Source organism: Pongo pygmaeus, chromosome 6 (assembly GCF_028885625.2).
Source record: "Pongo pygmaeus isolate AG05252 chromosome 6, NHGRI_mPonPyg2-v2.0_pri, whole genome shotgun sequence".
In the NCBI taxonomy this organism is placed as follows: Eukaryota; Metazoa; Chordata; class Mammalia; order Primates; family Hominidae; genus Pongo; species Pongo pygmaeus.
Window position 1 is genome coordinate 140,028,044 of NC_072379.2, and position 27,108 is coordinate 140,055,151.

The window sequence follows — 27,108 nt, forward strand, 5'->3', positions numbered from 1 at the left end:
CCATCTGAGCATCTTGCCTATTGGATATCTCCACTAGGATCATCCATGGGTCCAAAGGAATCTATTTTATCTTTTTCCTCCAGACTCATCTCTTCTTCATTTTCCTCTGTCTTGGAGAACATGGCTCATTGCCATAAATGTCTTCTTTTGAGAATTGTCTGTTCACATCCTTTGCCCACTTTTTGATGGGGTTGTTTGTTTAAATTACTTTGTGAATTGGGGATATGGAGGCTTTAAGAAAAAATAAACCTTAAAAAAGGAAATAAATTGAAGTTTATCATATGCATTACAAAACAATTCACATCATTGTTCGTTTTAATAGTGAATCCCCCACCCTAGCCCAATGAAGTTATGAATCTTTTTAAAATGAGATTTCCAGATCTAGTGCATTAACTGAGATAAACTTTCATTCATTCAACAAATATTTACTAAGTACCTATTATGGCCCATGAACTACATCCATGCATTATGCAAAACCTGTGGATAAAAAGGTGAATAGGAAATAGTTCCAAAATGGTCTCAAAAAGGAGGGAAACCTATGGGTAAGCAAATAAATACGACAAAATGTCACTATCGCTGGAAAGAATGTATGTTTGGTGTGTCCAGAAGCCTAAAGGAGGCAGAAAGCACTTCGCCCTGGTAGTTGGGGATGAGGGGACACCCAGCAAGACTGGAAGGAAGGGCTTTAGGATGATTCCTAAGGGATTAGCAGGCACTGGACAGGCAGACTTGGAGGTAGAGGGCTGAGATGGGAAGGAGGCTTCCAGACAAGGGAAGCATCATGAGCAAAGGCTCCCAAGGGATAAATAGGAACACTTTTACACTGTTGGTGGGACTGTAAACTAGTTTAACCATTGTGGAAGACAGTGTGGTGATTCCTCATGGATCTAGAACTAGAAATACCATTTGACCCAGCCATCCCTTTACTGGGTATATACCCAAAGGATTATAAATCATGCTGCTATAAAGACACATGCACACGTATGTTTATTGCGGCACTATTCACAATGGCGAAGACTTGGAACTAACCCAAATGTCCATCAATGATAGACTGGATTAAGAAAATGTGGCACATATACACCATGGAATACTATGCAGCCATAAAAAAGGATGAGTTCATGTTCTTTATAGGGACATGGATGAAGCTAGAAACCATCATTCTGAGCAAACTATCGCAAGGACAAAAAACCAAACACTGTATGTTCTCACTCATAGGTGGGAATTGAACAATGAGAACACTTGGACACAGGAAGGGGAACATCACACGCCGGGGCCTGTTGTGGGGTGGAGGGAGGGGGAGGGATAGCATTAGGAGATATACCTAATGTAAATTACAAGTTAATGGGTGCAGCACACCAACATGGCACATGTATACATATGTAACATACCCGCACTTTGTGCACATGCACCCTAGAACTTAAAGTATAATAAAAAAAAATAAAGTCCAGCCACCACTTCATGATAATCTTGTCCACTTTCGCTCCCCTTCATGCCTTTCCCAGACTGTTCCTCTCATCAGCATCCTTGGATACAGAGAAGCCTACTGCCATTCTTGTTCCTATCATGAATATGAGAATTTCCAAATTTGCTTCTGGACTTTTAAATTTTTTTTTAAAATTTAATTTTAGAGACAGGGTCTCACTCTGTGGCCCCGGCTGGAGTGCAATGGTGCAATCATAGCTCACTGCAGCTTTGAACTATGACCTCAAGGGGTCCTCCCACCTCAGCATCCCAAACCCCAGAGTGTTGGAGTTACAGGAGTGAGCCACTGCACCCAGCCTACTTCTGAGTCTTTTACTGGCATATCCAACTATTTCCTCAGCATCCATTTCCAAGTTTCTCAACGTTTATCATCAGTAATGTCCTTGGGTTGTCTTGATGAATCCTCTGTCTCAAACGTTGTTGAGAGCAACCTCCTCATATCTCCTCTGATAGTGACTTTGGTCAGATAATGAGAACAGACTGATGAAGGAAAGCAGACTGTGCTTTCTGTAATTTCCTCTTCTTTTGTTCATTCCTCAGTTCACTTTTCATGACTTTCAAAATGAGTGGGTCAGTGATGTTGGGAAAACATGGTGGGTATCTGCCTCTGATTCTCTGGTGTATCTGTCCCTATTGTGGTAGGTGAACATTACAGAAAGCATTTGTCCCCTATAGGGGGATTCAGGGACAGAGAGATGTCATGGCCAGCCAACACATCTTTTCTTACAAAGACCACCAAATTCCAGTTTAACAATATGTGAGAGAGTTTCACTCCTTAGGGTCTCACCGAGAAGCAGATTCTCTTTGGAAATGCCAGTGACTGTTGTTTAGTCCAGGTCATCTCACAGTCAGGGTTTTAAGGACTTCTCCTTTAGCCATAATATCTGAAGGGCACAGCCCATCGCCACCTAACTCAGATAAGTAGAGTAATTATTTTGCTTTTAGCAGATAAATATAGATATGGCTGTGTTGCTTGGCTCTCTAAACTAGGTTGAATAAATGATTCATATCAAGGAAATATTTCCTATGACCCCCATAACTCCTGGATTTATATTAGGAGTTAATTATGCTAGGTTAAGCTGGAAAATGATTTCCAGCACTTTGTGCCCAAGTTGTATAAAGTGCTATAGGTCAAAATTCAGTAATAACCACTGGGTAGACATTTCTGTTAAATTTGTGTTTTGAAGAGCTGGCTTTAATTGTAAAAAAAATTGTAAATATTATTAATGAGTTATACAGTAACTCAGGTTTCATAAAATGGTAGATAACCCTTTCACTGGAAAACTGTCTCTTGTTATATATATATTTATTTAAAAACCTGTAGGAACCCAGTGGTCTATTTCAAACTGAAGGTGGCATTTCTTCTCTTTGGGTCAGCAGAGTTGTTAACATTTCAAAGAAGGACATTTGTGCTCCTCTGCCAGCAGCATGCCTGTATCAGCTTTTATTACACATATCCGTAGTGGTGTGGTGGCTGGCTGGGTGCTTGTAGATCAATAAGCTGCTAAAAAGGGAGCTGCATCAGAGACCATAATGGCTTCTTCATAGGAGATAGATTGTCTCCAGGTAGTGAAGCACATTTAGGAATAACAACAAGAATATCCCTGCACTGAGATCCTTATTATTTAGAAGAAAGAAATAGACTCTTTCAAGGTGATGAGTCCTAGAATGTGCTTTGTTAATTTTTTGAGATGGAGTATTGCTCTGTTTCCCAGGCTGGAGTGCAGCGGCGTGATATCGGCTCTCTGAAACCTCTGCCTCCCAGGCTCAAGTGATTCTCCTGCCTCAACTTCCTGAGTAGCTGGGACTACGGGCATGTGCCACCATGCCTGGCTAATTTTTGTATTTTCAGTAGAGACAAGGTTTCACCATGTTGGCCAGACTGGCCTCGAACTCCTGACCTCAAGTGATCCACCCACCTCGGCCCCCCAAAGTGCTGGGATTATAAGCGTGAGCCACCACGCCCCACCTAATGTACTTTAACCTGCTAAAGATGCATTCCAGGAGGTCTTGTGTCCACTGTTATAGCTGAATTCCATACAAATTCAGCTTCTGTTAATGGAAGAATTCCCAGACCGAGAAAGACAGGATTAGTTCCCTTGGCCTCAAATATTTCTTGATTATAGTAATTCTTGGTTATAGTAATTCCTGGTTATAGTAATTCTTGGTTATAGTAATTCTTGGTTACCCTACCAATTTAAAAAAATCTTGTAATCTGAACACTGATTTTTAAGAGACTTGGGTGGGCTTGGATGTAGCATCAGTGAAGAACTAGGAAAAGTAAACGCCCTGGAAATAAAGTGATATAGATGGAAGTGGAGGGTAATGGAAACCTGCAGAAGACAGCATGAACCTCCTTGGCTGAGTTTCTTGACTTGAAGGCTGGGGACACTTAGAGTCTACCTGTGCAGAATGTACTTATGTACAGGTGAGGTCCTAGGTCCATATGAATTGAGGGAGGATGGTGACTTTTTCCAGTGGGGTAACAATTTCTACTTTATGCTTCTCCTTCATGATGCATGGGTAAATTATATAGATTATATATTCACTTGTTCAACAAATATTTGGTGAATACTTACATGTCATAATTTGTACAGGGGGCTTTGGATGCAGTAGTTCACTAAATAGGCAAAACCTTTTGCCTATATGGAGCTCATATTCCAGTGAGAAAATGGACAATAATAAGATAAATAAGTAAAACATATAATACATTAGATAAAGCTTAGTGCTAAGGAGAAGAAAACAAAGCATGGAAAAGGGATAGGAAATGTGAGGTGGTGAGTTGAAATTGCAGATGGGATGGCCAGAGAAGAGTGCACCAAGAAGCTGACATTTGAGTCAAGGTCTGAAGGACATGAGGAACTAGCTATGGGGCTCTCTGAGGAAGAGGATTTCAAGTGGAGGGAATAACAAGGGCAGTGACTTTGATGTCAGAGAATGGTGGCATGTTATAGAAATAGCAAAGGTGGCAGAATGAATGGGGCAGAGCAGGTGAGGGGGCTTGTAGTCAGATGTCAGGGAATTAAAGATCCATGTTACGTAGTGTTCGAAGGTCATAGGAAGCACTGTAGGATTTTGAGAAGAGAAGCAATGTGATTAGATTTATGGCTGAAAAGGATCCCTTGGGTAGCTGAATTGGTAATAGATTATAGAAGGGCGTATGTAGAAGCCAGGAGACCAGCCAGCAAAGATGGTGACTAGAACCAGAGTACCGGGAGAAGTCACTGGATTCTGGATGTATTTTGAATGGAAAGTTATCAGGATTGGCTGAGGGATCAGATGCAGGGCAGATGAGAAAAAGAAGTCAAAGATGGCACCAACATTTCAACAGGAGCTGGCAGAGCAGAGCTGCCATTTACCATGATGGATAGGACTGCAGGATCTTGTTTTGAAGATCTACTATTTTGTGTATGATAACCTTTGAGGTGCCTTTTTAGTTGCTCAAGGGGAGATATCAAGAGTTAGCTGGATATATAGGACCAAGTTCAGGGGAGAAGTCTCACTGGGGATGTAAACAGAGGAATCATCAGCTCATGGTACTGGAAGTTGTGAGACTGAAAGAGATCACCTAGAGAGGGATTGATTGTAAACCTGGAAGAAAAAATGTCCAAGGATTAAGCCCTGGGGCACTCCAGCTTGATAGAGCTCAGGGAGATGAGTTGGAATCTGCAAAAGAGACTGTGAGGAACAGCCAGCGAGTTAAGAGAACATTCGGGAAAGTGTGCTGTCCTGGAAGCCAAATGAAGAAAGTATGTTAAGGAGGAGGAAGTGGTCACCGCTGTGAAGTGCTGTCAATGGGTCAAGTACAATCAGGCCTGAGACTTGAATTTTGGATTTCACAATGCAGACGTCATTGATTTCAGTGTTGGGGGTAAAAACTTGACCAACATGGGTCCAAGAGTGAATGGAAGGAGAGGAATTGGAGACAGTGAGCAAAGACAAATTTTTAAAGGAGTTTTGGTATAAATATAAAGAAAGAAATGGTAACTGGACTGATAAAGTTAGGTCAAGAGAGAGACTTAAAAAGGTTTTCTTTTTAAATTAGAGAAATAAAAGCATAGGTGTAGGCTGATGGGAATGGTTCATAGATAGGGACAAAACCGATGGTGCAGAAAAAACAAAAAGGAGAGAACAGAATTGCAGGAGCAACTGCTGGATAGGGTTGAAGCAGGAAAGAAGGTAGGGAAAAAAAAGATGGAAGGAAAGGAACATGGCCCAGGAAGAAACACATGTTTTAGGTGAGGCAGGAAGAAAAAATTGGAGATGGTCTTTCTTGATGCAAGGTATCAATTATCTTACTCACATTACAACCTAATGGGAAAATAGAGCAAAGAGCTTTATGCTTTTTAGAAGAGAGTTTCTATAGTATTTTAGCATCTTTTTATTATTGAGTAATTAATGGGAGTTCTCTGAAGAAAGCAGGATTGGAAAGTGAACCTTACTATATTCTATGTGAGTATGGTGGTTTGCTTTTTGCTTTATAAAAAGGATCTCTGGTCAGACAGCCTAGCTATTCTAAGCACTGGGTGGCTGGTAATTGGTTGGACATTCTGAGACACTTTGCCCTCAGTTAATTGGAATGTGACATGCTGTGTCTTGAAGTATGGTGCTCTGAAAAGTATAAACAGGTTTCATGTTTTAAAAGAGAGGATAGTGCATCCTCAAACCTCTCTTTCCAGTTGCTATCTCCTGTAGGGATCCTTTAGCCAATGGTTTCTGCAGTTTTTCATTTAATAGCATCACTCTAATTAGAATCTTAGGGTGCTTTGGCTCTGATGACATTCAGGTCATTTTTTTGAGATAAAGCTGCTTTATTTTCAGGCTGAATAGCCACATTCTTGCCTTGTCATCCTAAAAATGCTTCACTGTGTCTGCATTTCAGCCTCTGATTAAATGACTGAAGACCTATAGTGATGCAGAATCAGTTTTCTTTGTCTATTATACTGTTAAGTTCTTTTTAAAAACGAAGTGCAAGAATTCCTGGTAACCTCCCCACAACAAGTATTTTCTAAATTAATACAGAAATTACAGTCACAAAACCTTCCTTTCTTGGAAAAAAGAGTCTGGCTATTGTGTGAAAATTATTGGCCACATTTACAGGCAGCCACTTTGTAGGTTTTTTGAGAAGGTATGGATGTCATTAGCCTTTTTTATTTCTTCAGTGGGGATTGTAAAGACTCAAAATTCTAAGAAGCTGTGTATGTTCTGGAGACAAAGAATAACAGGTGCAAGTTAGTGGAGCAGGTGGTGTATCATTTTCCCCGTTGCCTTCTACTCAGAAACGGTGGGATACTAGTTTCCAATTTGGAAACCATGTGAGAAATGCCATTTAGTTCCACCTGTAATTTGCCTTTAACTTTTGACTTTTTCTTTACCCTTCTGGTATGTGTCTGGGAATATGATGGGTTCTACCTGTAAATAAGTAGATTCTTAATTTCCATAAAAAGTTTTTTGGAGTGTGTGTCATGACCAATTTTATGTTTTCAAACTCTTGGGAATTTTTTAGCTTATGATTTTTCTCTGTTAGGTTATTGCTGCTTTCTTCCACAACTATCCCGGTACATAGGCTTATTGAATAGATTGCTCTCCTCCATAATCTTCGGTCACCCATTTGCTCTCTGTCTTTCAGCAGCTGTGTATTCTCTCAATCAGGTCATTTCAACAGTACTTTTATTTTCACCAGTCAAACCCTGAGCCACCTCACCAATATGTGTGGCATGCAGAAGATGTATGATTATTCTCATTTTACATACAGAAGACCTGAGGCTCAAAAATGTTTACCATCTGTTGCCTGGCTAATAAAGAGTGGAAGCATATCAGAACCATTGCCTTTTCCGGTGATCTTTCAACCACTGCACTCCAGGATGCTGCCTCATGGTGCTGTGTTGGATTGGGGGTGTGCCTGTTTGTTTTCCTGTTTTGTACTTTTACCTGTCTTTCATCACCTGGTATCCATAGGAGTGGCCAGGTGGGTGAAGAGAAGTATAAATGCTGATGGTAACGTAGGCAACCAACCATATCCTATCAAGGCCACTACTGGCATTGATGGCCTCACGCATGCTATCCAGAGGGGACTATACAACATGATCAGCCTCTTGCTCTGGCTCCTCATAACTGGCATTCTTCCAGCTTTGAGGGGTAAATATTTAATAGAGTAGTATTCTAGTCATAGATATTTTGTTACACTATGCTTTAAATTGCATTGCAGGTCAAATGTTTGCCCACTGAACAGACAGTGCCTTTCCTTATGGGTGTACAGCCAGGCTATTTTCCTCAGCATTCTCTGCAGTTAGAGTTAGGTGTGGCTATGTGACTGGGTTCTGGCCAGTAATATGTGAGTATAAGTGATATATTCCACTTCCATGTCTGTCCCATAAAGTGATTCTGTGTGATTGCCTATTTTCTTCTATCTTCTCTCTGGGTGCTAATATTTTGGGTGACATTAGAAGGCAAGGACTGAAGATGGCAAAGCCTTGAGAAGCCTGAGTCCTCGAATGTCAGAAAACAGTGACCTCCCCTGTGTTGGTGGCCAATTGGACTTAGGGAACAAGAAATAATCTTCTGGAGCTTCTGGATAGCTGACCATGTGGAGGTTCCTAGAAGGCCGTGTAACCAGGGAGGGCAGGGAAGCTCCATACCCCTTCCCTCATACTGCGCTCTATAGTCTCTTCTTCTGTATCTTTTGTAATATCCTTTATAATAAACTAAAAAATGTAAGTGTTTCTCTGAATTCTGTGAGCTGCCTCAGCAAATTAATCAAACCCAAAAGCGGATCATGGGAACCTTAACTTCAAGGTGGTCAGACAGAAGTTCCAGAGAGGCTGGGTGGGTGGCTCACACCTGTTATCCCAGCACTTTGGGAAGCAGGGGGATCACTTGAGCCCAGGAGTGTGAGACCAGCCTTCCCAGGAGAACATGCTACAGATATGGAGACTAAGCTTTAGGGCAAAAAGATACGTTTCTAATGTGAAATTTAAGCTGTTAGGTAAGATGAGTATTTTGTGGCCACACGTTCCTTTTAAACATTATTATAAATAGCTACTTTTGAAAACTTTCTTACATGTCTGGGTCTGATTAAGGGTTTGCACATTAATTCATCCTGAATTGAATTGTCAGTGTGCTGAATGGACTCACATGTAGCCAGCAATGTATTGTTAAAGCACCGTAAGCTGCAGCCTCTCAAAGAGGGATGCAGATCAGAATAGACCTCTACACTCAGTAATGTTCTAATCTCTTGATTTGGCACAGGAGCTTGGTTTGCACTATTATAGATCTATAGCAAACCACAGTTTCTTATGTATCAACTGTATTCACGCATTATGGTCCTTAATCACCGCTTTGGTGACATTTAATAGAAAGATCACTGTGCTAGGTTGAGTCAAAGCATTGACTCCTATATCCAGCTCTGCCATTTACCTAGGTCACTGGCCCCTTTGAAGCTTGTGTCTATAAAATGAAAATGGTGTCTCTTTTTTTTTTTTTTTTTTTTGAGACGGAGTCTGGCTCTGTCCCCCAGGCTGGAGTGCAGTGGCGTGATCTCGGTTCACTGCAAGCTCCGCCTCCCAGGTTCACGCCATTCTCCTGCCTCAGCCTCCCGAGTAGCTGCGACTACAGGCGCCCACCACCACACTCGGCTAATTATTTGTATTTTTAGTAGAGATGGGGTTTCACCGTGTTAGCCAGGATGGTCTCGATCTCCTGACCTCGTGATCTGCCCGCTTCGGCCTCCCAAAGTGCTGGGATTACAGGCATGAGCCGCTGTGCCCGACCAAAATGGTGTCTCTTAATTCAGACTGCAATCCTAATCACCTGGGCAGTTTTAGAATAAGCAGATTCTCAGACCCCACATCTGCAACATCTTTTTTTTTTTTTTTTTTAATAAGTAACTTGTAATTCAGCGTGTTTGGTTGGGCCACGTATTCTATAATATAGCTGGATTGGGAATTACTGGATAAGTCCATCTTTTAGTTCCTTTGGAACTTTTGATTGAGTGGTCGTTTTCTTCCTGAAAATTCTCACTTTGCTCTCTGTATGAGTGCAAACACTCATACACATTTCTTTTTGGAAAGTATGAGAGATGCTAGCATTTTCTATAACCAGCTGGGAGTAGATAGCATGCTGTATTTTGTGGAGGAGAGATGGGAAAACTGGTCAATCTCCCAGATATACCTGATTCAGTCTGGCTCCCTAATCATCATGTGTTTGTATTATCTTAATTAACATAAATTTACAGAAGTTCCAATACACCTATTTCTTACATAAATACAAAAGCATGCTTCATCAAATATTAAATAGAAATTATTTTTAGACTCTTTGCTCTGAAGCTCTTCCGTAGATACAAACAAGGGCTGACTGTATTGCACACAGGTACATATATGAATGTAGAATATATATATGCAGAATGTATACATGTTCTACATATATATGTAGAATGTGTGACAATAAACTGATTTTCTTGTGTGGCTCATAAACTAATTCAAAATTTATTCCAAAAGAGGCATTCCAAATGTCTTTTGAGTAGTGGAATAATTATATAGGTCCAAATGTAAAGTGCTAAAGGGCTTTGAGGAATGAAACTGAGTGTATACATTTTGGTGTTTGTTCTGTAAAGAAACAGATGCTGTCAAAGAATCTGGCTACTTCATAGATAGACATATTTTGACTTATGTGCCCTCAAGCTATTACACCATTCCCTGGATCTTTGGAGAGGAGATAATGTAAATTTCCACAGGCTCGATTTGATTACTTTTCTAAGTTATTAAAATAATTCTTTCAGATATATCCTCTGGGGCATTAGATAAGCCACCAAATTCTGAGTGTAACCTGTAAATCTGGGAAAAAATATTTTGGCTCTTTTGAACCTAATTTGGGTTTGGCAGAAGTTACTCTAAATCTGTTGCTTGTTGTCTAACTCTTGATTAATTAATTAATGAATGACAATAAAATGTTTCATGCAGTCTTTCTGTTTTTCCCTTTAACCTTTAAAAATTGGAATAATAGATTTTTACCTCTTTCTGTCTTTTTGCCTATGGTCATGTGGCAAACATTGATTTCTTCAGCAACAAACCTCACCAGTGATTAAACAGCCCTAGTTGTAACGGTTGAAGTGATTAACTCCTGTTTTCTCCGATACAGGTGAAGACACCCTTGTGGACACAGGGTGCGTTAAGCTACTCTGAGATGATTTGAACTTGGAAGCTGCCATAATGGTAATAATCCTGAAATAAACATGTCTCATGATGCGTTACTTCTTCCCTCTATTTTGTGTGGTGGCAGCAGCTGGAGAGACTGACGGATAACAGATAACTATCTATAAATAAAAATACACGCAGCATATTCTGGTACAGTCAACTCCATTAGGTATCACATATTTTTGTTGTGGTAGAGTTTAGTTTTAATGGCCTATTACTAAAAATTACATGTCCAGTGTGTAGTGAGCTGAAGCCCTGCTCTTCATGAATTAGCCAGTGCAAAGGAATAATCGGAACATGGGGATCTTCTAGGATGCTTGTCAGTACCGTCTATTTTTTTTCTTCAGGTGCCTGTATAGTGTGTGTTAACGTGTCTGTGTGTGTGTGTGTATATACATACATGCTCATACTGTATGCTTAGTTATGTGTATGAGTAGATTTTGGTTTTTTTCAGTAGGTTTGATTAGGATGTTTGAGGTGAGACTCAGCGAAAAACAGGGAGGCCTGTTGAAGAGTAATTGCTACTTGATGGCAGAACTAAAGCACTGTAAAGAGGTTAGCAACCCTATTTTATTGCCTGCAATGCAGAGATTTTGTAATTAGTAGTTTCATTAGAGAGTGTGAATGACTATTAAATGGTTCAGCCAAACAAAGCATTCATTGTATTGGAAAATTTACTGTAATCAGATAGAGAAAGCACTGTTTTTGTGAATCATTTGTTAGGGTGGGTAAAGAGTTTCACTATCTAAAACCTTTCTCTTATGAAGAAAGGTTTTTATTCATAGGCTTTGACCTATATAGGACAGTGGTCACTTTGCTAGAGACCCTATTTGCATTTGTCATGCTTGTGTCTGGCTGCATGGGGTTCCCTGGTCTAATTGCAGGGTATATTTTATTCAATTGACAGGGGTTGGTGTTCAACATGTTTTTTGGGAGATGGGACAGTTGTGTTTGGCAGTGGTGTTGCCTGCTACAGATTTAATTTTTCGAGCTCTCCTACACTGCTGCTATAAGGCCAACAGAAACGTGCTAGTTTCTAAGCATATGCAGGTTTCCTGGCATAGAAAATGCTTATGGGGATGTGCCCACACACCAACTGTCTCTGTTTAGGAGTAGCTGTCCCTATTTTTTAACCACATTCACACTTTGTCGATCTAGAGGAGTACAGTGTATTTTAATCAAGCCCTAAGGCAGCTCTGTGGCTAGGTTAATTATAACCCTCTCTTATATTTGCACAGTGTTTTTGAAGCTTAGGAGCATTTCCACTTATCATGGTTCCTTTGATTTCCCAAGCTTTCTGTGAGGCAGGCAGGGTAGCTGGTATGACCCCATTTCACAGAAGAGAAAGTTGAAGGTTATGAGATTAAATGAAATGTGTCTAGTTAAGTGGCTAAGGTGGGTGGAGCCAGGTCTCTGGAACCACCATCTGGATCTCTCTCCATCACAGGCAGCCACACTCACTGACATCCCAAGGCTTGTGCTCTAAGGGGCAGTTAAATCCGGGAGCCCAAAGATACCCAGAGTAGCACTTCATGTCATTTGTGGGTTTTCCCTACAGCTATATCTGTCATTTTCCGGCTACCTAGTCTTTCAAGTGCGGAAAGGAAAAAAATTGTTGCTCCCCAGGTGGGGTCAACTCATCTCTTCTGAGAACGTTGAAAGGAAGAAACCAGTCTAGACCTGCTGAATCACAATTGTGGTTGGAGATCACCGGGCTAGGAAAGAGAGGGGCAGTTGATAGTGGACATATGTTGTCAGGCTGAGTTGAGAGTATAAAGCATTGAAACCAGCATGTTTTCTCTCTCATATCCTCTTTGATTGGAAGTTGAAATTCAAGTGCCTTCAGAATCCCATGTACAACGATCACCTTTTTGAGTTTCCCTGTCTTCTTTCACTTTGCCTCTATTGGAGCACATATCATATTACACTATAATCTATTGATTTTTGTGTGTCTACTTTACCTGATAATGAGTTTTTTGAGGGTTCTATCTCATTTGTCTGTTTATTCTCATTTCTGTCACCCTGCCTGGCTCATAGTCGGTCCACGGGAAATGCTGGTTGACTGAGTGAATTTTTAACATTGGTTTTAGAAGGAGGATTAGGACTATCTTTGGGCTTCCATGTAGCTTTAGGGAACAAAATTTGACCTGGAAGAAACCTGAATTTGTGCAATAATGAGATGTGGTTTTTGAATTTGTACCACATAATATGTGTTTTCTATTTATTTAAAACACTATTGTTGACATTTTCTCTGAAGATTTATTGGCAGATTTTACTAAGACTGTATTAGTGCTGGAATTATGGATTTTCCCTGGTAAGCCCTTATCATTGCAAAGAAAACAGGGTTGATTGGATTCAGGATCCTTTCAGGAACCAATTCCCCTGCATAATCACTGTTGACAGAAGAGTATCTTCCCTTGGGGTCACTGGGTATCATTTGAAAAAATAGAAACTATTTTCTTCCTTTCTCACCTACCCCCTGCAATGCACAACCGAAAAAATCATTCATGCATTTTTAGAGCGACCAGTTATTTTAGTTGAATCTGAGCCAGGTCAGAAATTTTATGAGTTTTGAATGTAAAACAAACATGATTTGCTTTTCCCCGACTTCCTGGGATGTGGGAGCTTCATCTTCGGCAGCTGGTAAAGCCTTTACCTCACTTGGAGACTGACGGCATGTGGGCCGTCCCGGCCCCTGCTGTAGAGGTGAAGGATCCTCTGTTTTCAGCCTGTATTTTGAGCACAGTGACCTATGGAAGGCTGAGGTGGGCCTCCTGTGGAGCTCTAGAAAACATTCTACTGCCAGCAAGAGAGATGACACTCCTCTCCAGGTGCAAGAATATATGAGAAGATGTGAGGAGGGAACTACTGCAGGGCAAAGCCGGGATTCTTTCTAGGGCTAAAAATGCAATTTGGCATTCAGAGTTTTATCCTCCATCTGCTGCTCTGTCTCTGCCCTCTCAGCCCTGTCATCAGCTACCTCTGCTGCTTTCTACTCTCTTGCTCATTGAGACTGAATCATGTTCTTATTTATGGGCTACATTAGTTTGCTTGGACTGCTGTAGCGAGGTACCACAGACTGGGTGGCTTAAACACAAAAATGTATTTTCTCACAATTTTGGAGGCTAGGAGTCTGAGATCAAGGTGTTGGCAGGGCCAGTTTTTCCAGAGGCTTCTCTCCTGGGCTTGTAGATGCTGTCTTCTCCCTGTGCCTTCACGTGGTCTTCCCTCTGCACCTGTGTGGTCTTCATCTCCTCTTATAAGGACACCAGTCGTATTGGATTAGCGCTCCCTTAATGACCTGTTTTTACCTTAACTACCTCTGTAAAGACCCAAGTACAGTCAGATCCTGAGGTCCCCGGGAGTAGGAGTTCAACTTGGGAGTTTTAGGAGAATACAATTTGGCCCATAACATGGCCTGAAAGTCAGAACTCTTTGTGAACTTTAAAGACAGTTGCATTGAGTGAGAGTCACAGATCTGACTTAAACCCGCCACAGCAGAGAATTACCCCAACCCCAGTGTGGCCATTCATCCCAAAGTTGACATGATGGACGTGTGAGGTGGGAGAGGAAAGAGGGGCAAAGAGCAGGGGTCACTGTGGGAAAAAGGAAGGGCCAGCTGGCTAAACTGTCATTGTATGAGCAAACCCCCACTCCACCCCAAGATTTTATTTAAAAGAGGGAACATTGGCTGCTGCGGTGGCTCATGCCTGTACTCCCAGCACTTTGGAGGCCGAGGTGGGTGGATCTTGAGGTCAGGAGTTCAAGACCAGCCTGGTCAGCATGGTGAAACCCTGTCTCTACTAAAAATACAAAAATTAGCTGGCGTGGTGATGTGTGCCTATAGTCCTAGCTACTTGGGAGGCTGAGACATGAGAACTGCTTGAACCCAGGAGGCGGAGGTTGCAGTGAGCTGAGATCGTGCCACTGTACTCCAGCCTGGGCAACACAGTGAGACTCCATCTCAAAAACAAAACAAAACAAAAAACAAAAAACAAATTTCTTTTGTTTTATTTAGCTACAAATAGAAATGCACATTAATATCATTTTCATTAAAAACACTCTTCTCCCTAATTTCACTCATCATTCGTAATGACTTCTTCCAAGTTCGAGCTGCTAAAGATGTTAGGGGAAAACCTAAAATGCTCTAAATAGCTCTAGAACAAAGTGTTTGGTCATTAGAAGACTATGAAAGCAAAGCCGGAAATTTGCACAAGGTTCACATAATTCAAAAGAGCCTTTTAATAGAGCCTTTAAAAATGATTAGTTTGGGGCCAGGCGTGGTGGCTCATGCCTGTAATCCCAGCACTTTGGGAGGCCAAGGTGGGTGGATCCCTTGAGCTCAGGAGTTAGAGACCAGCCTGGGCAACATAGTGAAACCCTGTGTCTACTAAAAATGTAAAAATTAGCCGTGCGTGGTGGTGCACGCCTATGGTCCCAGCTACTTGGGAGACTGAGGCATGAGAATTGCTTGAGCCTGGGAAATGGAGGTTGCAGTGGGCTGAGATCTCAGTCAGCCTGGGCAACAGAGTGAGACCCTGTCTCAAAACAAAACAAAACAAAACAAAAAAAGGGTCATTTTGGGTCAGCCAAGGCAGAATTGTGAAAAGGTGAGTTTGTATTTATACTTCCATTTGACTTTGCATTCTTCATAGTTGTTTTATGATAGTTCCAAAGTGCCCAGTGATTCTAAAACTGGAGTTCCCCTGCTTCCTAGGGAGTGCATGAGGCCCAGGGAAGACATGGCACCCTTCTTCTAGCTTGTGCATTTTAAGATTGTTTAGGAAATCAATTAAACCATTAAATAATTTAACAGTATTTGTATATTAAAACACATATATATATTACAGAGAGGAACATAAAATGCATCTAACTTTTAAAGTGAAAACATGATTCTTTAAAGACATTTGGGTTTTGGTAGGCCACACCTACCCTTCATTTCCCCTAGGAGTACAAGCTCACAGTTATTTCCTCTTTGGAGTAGGTTGATGGGTTGTGGGAAAGTTTTAGAAATACTTAAACTCTCTCTGAGATACCAGATATCTGGAGCCTTCTTTCTTCCTCAGGCCACTTTCTGAAGTAACAACCAGATAATTTGATACACACATTTGTGTAAATATGCTAATAAATGCTAACCCGTTCCTGGGAACCCAGTGGGCCTCCCCAATCATCACCATCTTCACTCCTGGATAAACTATGTATATTCTAATTGTTACTTTTAGTAATCTTGTCTCTGCCTCTCATTTACTGTATTCACTTAACACATATTTCATATTTATTGGGTGCTCATAGTGTGCCAGGCACTGTTCTAGGCATCTAAAATGCATGAGTCAAAAATAAACAAAATCTCTGTTCTGCCTGAGCCTAGTATCCCAATGGGGAGACAACAATCGGAGGCTGATGAATGTTTTGGGAAAAGATGGATTGAGGTAAAGAACATGGGGAGTGTGAAGTTGGGGTGTTGGTTTGCAATTTCAAATAGACTGGACAGAGAAGAAGAGCTCACTAAGAAGATGACATTGAGGGAAATATAGGACTAAGAAATATTTTTCTGGGGTAGGAGGGGGAAGAGTGAGGAAGCAGCCTGTGCAAAGTATCTAAAGCTGGAGTATGCCCAGTGTGTTTGAGAAATAGCCAGGAGGCTGGTGGCATGGAGTAGAGTGAGTGAGGGATAGAGCAGTAGAAGATGTGGTCACATAGGGCCACTGTAATGTCCTGGCTTTTACTCTGAGATGAGAGGTTGTTGGACCATTTTGAGCAGACCAGTGACAAAATCTGCTTTATGTTTTTCAAGGATCATTCTGGGTACTGTGTTGACAAAAGACAGTAGTGGGGGAAGAGTGGATGCAGGGAGATCAGTTAGGAGCTGCGTTTACAGTGTAGGCATGGCGACGGTAGCATGGGCCGCAGTGCTGGCAGTGGAGCGGATGAGAAGTAGAGACACTTTAAAGGTACAGTGAACAGGATTTTCTGATGGATTGAGTATGTAGAGGGGATATGAGAGAAATATAGGACTCAGGGAAAGCTCCACAGTTTTGCTTGGCCAAGAATGGAGTTGCCATCAACTAACATGGGCATTGAGATGGCTAGCACAGGCTTTAGGGAGATAAGGGCTTTGGTTTAGGGCATATTAAATTGGAGATGTCTGTTATACATCAGAGAGTAGGCATTTGGATATATGTGTCTAGAGTTTAGCAGAACAATCTGAACTGGAGTTACAAATTTGAGAGTTGTCAGCGTTGATGGTATTTAAAGCTATAATTAGATGAGATCAGCAAGGGAGGGGACAAGAGAAGATAAAAGGCCCATGGACTGAGGCCTGGGACACTAATAACGTAAAGAGTTCCTGGAGAAGAAAAGGAATGGCAAATAAGATTGAAAAGATGTGAATGGTGATGTGCTAGAGTTTGTGGTGTTCTGGAGGTCAAATGAAGAAAGTGTTTCCAGGAGGAGGAAGTGTTGCTGGTCGAACAGCTGAGGACTGAGATTTGACCATTGCATTTGGCAATTTAGAGGTTATTGGTAGTAGTAGTGGTGGAGGAGTAAAAGCCTGATTGGACAAGGTTCATGAGAAGATGGAAGGAGAAGTATTGGAGGCCGTTAAAAGAGAGAACTCTTCAAAGATGATTTGTCATAAAGGTGGTAGAGAAATGAAGCATTAGCTGGGATGAGAAGGGATTTTGGGAGAAGGATTTTCAGAGATGTGAAAAATAACAGCAAATTTGAATGATAATGGCATGGTCCAATGCAGAAGGAAAATTTGCTGATGTGGGAGAGAGGGAGAATCCTTAGAGTGATGTCATTGAATAGGCACAAGGGGATGGAACCCAGTGTGCAGGTTTGCATCCGGAAGGTTCATGGGCAATCCATCTATAGTAGCAGGAAAGAAAGCAGAGTGTGTCATGGTTAGACCCATGCTGTTAGGTAGACAGATGTGGTACTGGGAGTTTGTGGAAATTCTTTTGATTGCATCAGTTCTTGGTGTTGAAGGATGCAAGATCATCACCCAAGAGTGAGATGGGGGAGCAGGTGATGGAGGGGCGAAGAGGAAGGAAGACATGTGAAATAACTCTCCAGATGCTTGAACAAGTGGGTGGACTTAGACTTCCAGTATCCCGGCAGGCAGGTTTAGGGCTCGCTTGGGGGTTGTGGTCCCAGGTATAACATGAGACTAGTTTGGCATGATTGTGTGTTTTTTCTCTAGCAGTGTTCTGCTGTGTTAGCAAAAGCATGGAGAAGGCAGAGTTGGAGTTAACCAGGAGTGTATTAGTCCATTTTCTTGCTGCTGATAAAGACATACCTGAGACTTGGCAATTTACAAAGGAAAGAGGTTTAATGGACTTAAAGTTCCACGTGGCTAGGGAGGCCTCACAATCATGGTGGGAAGTGAAAGGCGCTTCTTACATGGTGGCAGCAAGAGAGAGAATGAGAACCAAGTGAAACAGATTTCCCCTTATCAAACCATCAAATCTCGTGAGACTTATTCACTACCATGAGAACAGTATAGGAGAAACCGCCCCCATGATTCAGTTATCTCCAACTGGGTCCCTCCCACAACACGTGGGAATGATGGGAGTACAACTCAAGATGAGAGTTGGGTGGGGGACTCAGAGCCAAACCATATCAAGGAGTTAGTTGGAAGTGAATGAGAGGCATGGGAATGGAGTGATATAGCGCCTGGTGATGGATTCTAGGCTGAGATATGTGGAACAAAAGGACAGGAAAAGGTGAGGGGTGGTGAAGGGGTGATGGGATCAATGTGTTGTAAGTCTTGGTGGAGTTAAGTGATTGATGGAGAAATGGATATTAGAGAGAGTAAGCTGGAAACTGAGGGGGTGGTGGACGGAGTGTGACACATGAAATTGTGATTATTTCATGTGTGGAGTTGCAGTTATTGGTAATGACAAAGCTTTTGGATTCTGACCTGATCTCCTGCTCTCACTTTTCAAAGGCCTGGGTTCCTTTTCTTCAGTATACTTAATTCAGTTTAATTAATGTTTATTAGTGTGATTGTTTCCTTTGCTAGATTGTAAGCATCGCAAGAGGGGGGACTGTGTCTTTCTCCTCACCATTAACCCCCCTTGTCTAGGACGGAGGCTGGCAGATTGTAGGAGCTTGATAAATAATTGTGGAATGAAAAGTAAGTCCCATGGTGAAGGTAGTTAATTTGGGAGAAGCCTGTGGCAGGAGATGGCTGCTGTGGCTTTTGATGACACTAACACAGGAATAAAAAACTGACTGTTGGGCTGGATGTGGAGGATCATGCCTGTAATTCCAGTGCTTTGGGAGGCATAGGCGGGAGGATTGTTTGAGCCAAGGAGTTCAAGGCTGCAGTGAGCTATGATCGTGCCATGGCACTCCAGCCTGGGTGATAGAGCGAGACTCTGTCTCTGTCACTCTCTCTCAAAAAAAAGACTCTTAAGCAAAAATTAAATAGGATTTTATAAAATTTATGACTTATTGATTAAAAGATAAAACCCTATGCCATTTTAAAAAACCAATTTATGGGAAAAAATTTACGTGATAGGAAAAGTAATGATTGGATTTTAGCAGCTTATTTCTTTAATAATTTTATTTAAAACCGTATCTTTTAATTTTGTGTGTGGTAATTGTTGTTTCTTTATTCATTCAACAGTTGTATGAATGTCTATTATGTATCAAATGCTAAGTAGCTGTGGATTTCAATGGAACAAGACAAAGCCCCTTCCCCCAAGGTCTTATAGATTATAAAATTTGTTTGAAGAAATAACTTTTTTAGTAAATAAGTAGTGGAAGTCCAATAATACAATTTGGAGCATATAGTTACATCAGAACTTGGGAAGAACACACAAATATTGATTCAAATTGTGCTACTTCCACCTGAAGCACCATATTAATGTATAGAGGCAGCATTTGGAGAACCAATAAATATACATTCAAAGGTTAATAGACAAAACTATAGGTATGAAGAAGAGAGGCAACTGTTTGGATGTGAGCACTTATTCATGCTTGCCTGTTCTCCAAATGTGTCCTCTCCTTTTTCTTCTCTTTCCTTTCACCATCAGGGCAATGCCTGGCACATAGGAGAGCCGAATAAATCTTGACTGAGCGAGTAACTAATTTTCCTAAATTCTAGAGAATAACAAATTTCTCCACAGACACTGTTATAGACTGAATGTATGTGTCCCCCTAAAATTCATATGTTGAAGCCCTGACCCTAGTGTGGCTGTATCTGGGGTAAGGGAGTAATTGAGATTAAATGAGGTCGTAAGGCTGGGGCCGTGATCTGATAGCATTGTTCTCCTTGTAAGAAGAGACCCCTGAGAGCTCGCTGTCTTGTTCTCCAACTGAGAAAAGGTCATGTGAACACACGGTGAGAAGGAAGCCAGCTACAAGCCAAGAAAAGAGGCTTCACCAGAAACCAAATGCTGCTGGAACCTTGATCTCAGACTTCCAGAAATGAGAGAAAGTAAATATCTGTTGTTTAAGCCATGCAGTCTATGGTCTTTTGTTATGGCAGTGTATTAGTCGGTTCTCATGCTGCTGTAAGGACATACCCAGTAATTTATAAAGAAAAAGAGGTTTAATGGACTCACAGTTCCACATGGCTGGGAGGCCTCACAATCGTGGCGGAAGGTGATGGAGGAGCAAAGTCATGTCTTACATGGTGACAGGCAAGAGAGCGTGTGCAGAGGAACTGCCCTTTATAAAACCATCAGATTTCATGGGGCTTATTCACTATCACAAGAACAGGACAGGAAAAACCACCCTCCCATGATTTGGTTACCTCCCACTTGGTCCCTCCCATGACACTTGAGGATTATGGGAGCTACAATTCAAGATGAAATTTGGGTGGGGACACAGCCAAACCATATGAGGCAGCCTGAGCCAGCAAATACAGGCACTGTGGAGACTGGTGTCTACAACCTGAAGAATATGGCATCTGCTAACCTGTCGTTATCTAACATGTTAATTTGCCATTTTTGTTATGCAGGATTGCTTCAAAAATGCTGTCTTTGCTGACAATGCATTAGCCCAGGGAATGTCCCTTAAATATAGGTGGCTTCTTCTTGTCTCAGCTGTGAAGCCAGCTTGCATAGATTGGAGAAGATGAATGTTAAAAAGTTGGAGGGGATTTGCCAATGTTAATTCTGGATAAAGAAATAATTAAAGAGAAGGAGGAATGGTCAGAACTGAAAAGGTTTTTAATCATTTCCTCAGATAGAGGGCTAGAACACTTTATAATAATCCTGGAGGAAAAGGAGTAAGACAAATTAATGCTGTTGTGAATTGTGTTTATATTTACTTTTCTATTGCCAGAAATGAGTGTTTGCCTATATCAATATTTTCATTCTGATCGTACCCCTCAATAAACTAAAGTGTGTGTATTAATTTACAGTAGTTGAAGTTAACAATCTTGGCATTTCCTGACAAAGGCAGAAACATTTGTCTCTAGAAGTATTAAGGATACACAATTTACCAAGTCAATAATTATTTTTCCTGCTATTTGCTTATATTTGATCTTTAGTTTTTGTCTGTATGTATGTGTATATTAACCTATTAGTTGGTAGTTATGAAGAATAACACACATAGGCCGTTTTCATGCTTTTTGGTTGAATTCTAATCTGAGAGATTTGTTCACCTCAAAGTGGTTTATTTTCAGAACTCATGAAGTCTGTTTTTTTTTTTTTTTTAACCTTTTTTAAAGGCAGAGTCTTGCTCTGTCATCCATGCTAGAGTGCAATGGCATGATCATAGCTCACCGTAGCTTTGATTTCCTGGGCTCAAGCAATCCTCTCACCCCAGCCTCCTGAGTAGCTGGGACTACAGGTGTGAGCCACCACAGCCTGGCTAATTTTTGTATTTTTTGCAGAGATGGAGTCTTGCTAGGTGGCTCAGGTTGGTCTCGAACTTGTGGACTCAAGTGATCCTCCTGCCTTGGCTTCCCAAAGTTCTGAGATAACAGGCATGAGCCACCATGCCCAACCGAAGTCTTTTGTTACTGGATTAGAATTTAACAATCTGTTAATAGTCTCAGGCCAAAGTATCAGTAATTTCTTCTCTTCCTTGCTTTGCTGCCCTACATATTTTGCAAGGATACCTCTCCATCATCTCCAGGCATGTAACTCTAGGAAATCTAAGAGGGTAAGTGTTGCCGATCACAGCAAAGAGTGGCGCTCTCTCTTTTTTATCAGAGAGAGGAGAACTCACCTGGACACCTCTCAAAACCATGCATTTTGTTCTGCAAATAGCCACTCATCCACTTGGCCAGGGTGATAAATGGCTTTTGCTGGGTGAGTGGCCAGGAAGTGTATTTCATTTATCTTACTCCTCTAGCCCCTCATGTGGGGAAGAGGTATAAAAGGAAGTAAAATATACTGTGACTTGGAAACTTGCTTTGCATTTTAACCAGAGGCAGACCACTGGGTATCAGCAAATACTTTATCAGGCTTCCAAATATTGAGTAGATATTTGGAATATCTACTCAAGCTGTCTAACAATTCAGAGACAGAAGGAATAGTTGGAGACATTTTGAGAGATGCTGAAGGATGAGAGTGAGAAAACTCAAGGCCCTTGCTCATGTCCGTGTGGCTGATTGGTGGTGGGGTAAGGTACTCAGACTGGTGCTTTTAACTCCAAGATTGGTTTTTGGGTTTCAGATGCTTGTTTAACAGTAGAGTCCATTTTGTTCTCACTCAGCTGTTCTAGTTGAAGCAGGAGGGGGACTCTCAGAGCCCTGTGCTCTGTCCCATCTGTCCCATCACTGTCCATCTGTTCCCTGAGATCCTGAGACTCCACATCACACAGCTTGCACACCATCAGACTTGAAAGCCATTGGACTTGAAAACCATTGGACTAGACAGGCATGGAAGGTTCAAGTGAGGGCACTGCACAGCCAGATGGGACTGCTGGGACCCTTTTCCTTCCTATTCTCATACCTCTTCCTGGGAGGATCCTTTCAGACAGAATGACCAGTCAGAATGACCACCCATCTCGACACCCCATCCTTTAGGAAGCCATTCCTAATTACCCAATTGGAATGGGAGTCCCCTCCCTTTGAGCTCCTTCCGTGCATCTGTTTCTCTGGGGGTTCCTCTTGATGTCTACCTCGCAGTGGGCTGGGCCATCCTCAGTCTGAGGCCAGGGACCATGGCATGCGCATCATTACATCCCAGCACCTGCAGCAGCAAGCCGTGTATCACAGGGACTCAGTGAATGTCTGTAGAATTGAGTTGAGGACAACATTTTATTTGGTTACCATTGAATGGGCATTTGAGCTATATGACCTCTGATTTATGGGCATGGTAATTGTGCTATCTCAGACGGGAGAAGGTTATTTAGATAATGTGATTAGTGTACAGAAATGCTATATAGAAATCTAACATGGTGGTTATCTATTGTCTTGCTATTTTCACAGTTAAGGGCATTTTAGTGTGAGAATCAAAGATGGTTTATAACTGGTATAAAGAGGAAGCCTTGAGATTTCCAGATCTGAAACTAGATGACCACAGAAGAGCATTGATTAATATGTGAAGGCCCTAAGGGAGAAATGTTTGCATTGATTCTATAGGAATTGCAACACACCTCCTTTCAGCGTAGCATCGTACTGGTTGCTGAGGGAGGCAGGCATCTCTGTGTCCTGTCTCACATCCTCTTTGTCCATCTTGTACTCTGATCATTGCTGGGCAACCAGCCTCACACAGATGTAACTAGACAGCATCTCCCTTCAGCTGCACTGTATATCTGTACATCTCTCCCTTCAGCTGTACTGTATCTCCCTTCAGCTGCACTGTATCTCCCTTCAGCTGCACTGTATATCTCTCCCTTTCTGCCCCAGGGTTTCTGTGAAGCATCTTTGGGAGACCTGTTGGACTTCATGCCTGTGCTACCTGGAGATGCAAAGGAGTCAACAGCTGTCAGGCCAACACTTGACCAGTGAATACGAGCTGGTGGTAAAATGCTCTCTCCTTCTGCCCTTTGAGCAGGTGATTCTGAGGCCTATTCTATTTGTCTCCTTCCAAAGTCTCCATGGGGCTGAGCTCATTAATGTGCCGGTGCACTGGCTTTCTCTCCTCCTGGGCTTCCCTCTCCCTCAGTTTTTCACTCCTGTTCTTTGGATCCATCCCAGATAACCTACTGCATATAAGCTGTTATCTCAGACTCTGCTTAAGCAGGGAATTCAGGCTAAGGCAGGGGAATAAAGAATGTAGTAAGACATTTTCCCTGTCCTCCAAGAGCTTCCCCTTTGATTGCAAAATGGTATGGAACACTTGGGTTACTTTAGAATGTCTTGTATGGGTAAAAGCCAAGATGGGTGAGTCAGCTTGGGTAGGTGTTACCAGAGAAAGAAAAAGAGAAGGGCAGTGTGCATGGAGCTTGTGGACTAGACTGATCCCAAGAAGGTCAGTTAGGATCTGTGGGATTGTGTGTGTGTGTGTGTGTGTGTGTGTGTGTGTGTGTGTGTGTGTTTTGAGACAGAGTCTTGCTTTGTCACCAAGGCTGGAATGCAGTGGCGTGATCTTGGCTCACTGCAACCTCCACCTCCTGGGTTCAAGTGATTCTCCTGCCTCAGCCTCCCGAGTAGCTGGGATTACAGGTGTGTGCCACCATGCCCAGCTAATCTTTTTTTTTGTATTTTTAGTAGAGGCAGGGTTTCAGGCCAGGCTGGTTTTGAACTCCTGACCTCAGGTGATTCACCCAACCTGGCCTCCCAAAGTGCTGGGATTACAGTTGTGAGCCACCATGCCTGGCTGGATCTGTGGGATTTGAATGGGCTGGGGAGAAGGACAGAGGGGACTCCAGTGTTATGTAATGGTAGGAATGAGCAGAAAAGCCGGGTGGGGCCTAGGGGTGTTATAGGGAAAGAGTGAAAGGTGTATTCGAAATTATCAGATTGTTTAAAATTTTTAACACCAGGCATAGGACTCAGAACTTTCCGTTAATTTGATGAAAAGTAGGAATTTTGTGGAAATTTTAAAACTTGGAGGCTATTGGATAGAGAAGGGAAAGGGCTAAGAAACTGTTGAGACATAAAAGTAGGCATCAGGCGAATGAGGGGCAAAATTCCCTGGCCCAATCAACTGAAAACTTCACTGGCACCTGCTAGAAGCAATGATCCCTGAGGAGGGCAAAGAGTGACCTTTCCAAGGGCATTCACCTCTGAGGGCAAAGTCCTGTCTGCAAGGTTGAGAGCTGCATTTAAAGGAAAACATTCTTCTGAACCCCCAGAGTTGACTTAGATTATTTTTATTATAATGTTATTTAAATATGTATAAAATAAAGCTAGGTATAAACTCCTAGTACTCAAAGCTCTCATATATCCATGAAACCAGATGAGATTTACACATTAAAAACAAATAAAATGACAAAACCAATAAAATGGAAATTAACAACATTAATTTAATGTGATGGATGATGTTTTTTACTCAAATGAAATTGCTCTTGGCAAATGAGTATGGTGCTGGCAGCTTCAGCTCCGAGTTCAATGTTTTGTGTGTCCCACGCTGACTTCATTCTCTTTGAATTTCTCTTTGAACCACTGAGAAACCTTTGTCTGAACAGCTGGCCGTGACTGAATGCATTATTTACCTATCGAGGTGCTTCTGTTCTCATTAGCCAGAGACAATTTGGTGTTCTTTGTGCCAACACAGCCATAAGCCCAAAGCAAAGGTGGGTGCAGACACAGAATGGCAGAGTATGTTTCCCTCTGCCCTGTGGCCTTCCAGGAGGCGCTGGAAGGAAGCTCAGAGATGGAGGTGAAAGGGAAAAAGAGGACTCAGGAGTACAAACAGCATCTCCTGAGACCAAGAGGGATGCTAGATTCAAATGTTTAGTTCATCTAGGGAGTTGAAGTCAATTTCTTTGACTATTAATTCCAATGAATTGAATCTCCAATGAATTGACTCTGCAATGAACTTGGAGACTTTTTTTTTTTTAAATACTTTAAGTTCTGGGATACATGTGCAGAACGTGCAGGTTTGTTACATATGTATACACGTGCAGTGGCGGTTTGCTGCACCCATCCACCCGTCATCTACACTAGGTATTTCTCCTAATGCTATCCCTCCCCTAGACCCCCACCCCCTGACAGGCCCTGGTGTGTGATGGTCCCCTCCCTGTGTCCATGTGTTCTCATTGTTCAACTCCCACTTATGAGTGAGAGCATGCAGTGTTTGGTTTTCTGTTCCTGTGTTTGTTTGCTGAGAATGATGGTTTCCAGCTTCATTCATGTCCCTGCAAAGGACATGAACTCATGTTTGTTTATGGCTACATAGTATTCCATGGTGTATATGTACCACATTTTCTTTATCCAGTCTATCATTGACGGGCATTTGGGTTGGTTCCAAGTCTTTGCTATTGTGAACAGTGCTGCAATAAACATGTGAGCATGTGTCTTTATAGTAAAATGATTTATAGTCCTTTGGGTATATACCCAGTAATGGAATTGCTGGGTCAAATGTATTTCTGGTTCTAGATACTTGAGGAATCACCACACTGTCTTCCACAATGGTTGAACTAATTTACACTCCCACCAACAGTGTGAAAGCATTCCTATTTCTCCACATCCTCTCCAGCATCTGTTGTTTCCTGACTTTTTAATGATTGCTATTCTAACTGGCATGAGATGGTATCTCATTGTGGTTTTGATTTGCATTTCTCTAATGACCAGTGATGATGAGCTTTTTTTCATATGTTTGTTGACCACATAAATGTCTTCTTTTGAGGAGTTCCTGTTCATATCCTTTGCCCACTTTTTGATGGGGTTGTTTTTTTCTTGTAAATCTTTTTAAGTTCTTTGTAGATTCTGGATATTAGCCCTTTGTCAGGTTGATAGATTGCAAACATTTTCTCTCATTCTGTAGGTTGCCTGTTCACTCTGATGATAGTTCCTTTTGTTGTGCAGAAGCTCTTCAGTTTAATTAGTTCCCATTTGTCAATTTTGGCTTTTGTTGCCATTGCTTTTGGTGTTTTAGTCATGAAGTCTTTGCCCATGCCTATGTCCTGAATGGTATTGCCTAGGTTTTCTTCTAGGGTTTTTTATGGTTTTAGGTCTTACATTTAAGTCTTTAATCCATCTTGAGTTAATTTTTGTATAAGGTGTAAGGAAGGGGTCCAGTTCCAGTTTTCTGTATGTGGCTAGCCAATTGTCCCAATACCATTTATTAAATAGGGAATCCTTTCCTCATTGCTTGTTTTTGTCAGGTTTGTCAAAGATCAGATGGTTGTAGATGTGTGGCGTTATTTCTGAGGCCTCTGTTCTGTCCCATGGATATATATATCTGTTTTGGTACCAGTACCATGCTGTTTTGGTTACTGTAGCCTTGTAGTATCGTTTGAAGTCACGTAGCATGATGCCTGAACTTGGAGACTTTTTTGGGGGTTAAGGGACCCTTCTATGGCATCTGTGGTGGAGTAAAATATTTGTGAAATGTTACATTATTTGCTGTCCCTCATA

General features: G+C 41.8%; 1 protein-coding gene across 1 annotated transcript in view; it reads left to right on the forward strand.

Moving 5' to 3' along the window:
• Positions 1-27,108, forward strand: part of TMEM178B (transmembrane protein 178B) — a 404,397-nt gene that overhangs the window by 15,649 nt on the left and 361,640 nt on the right. The gene's annotated exons all lie outside the window — the stretch shown is intronic.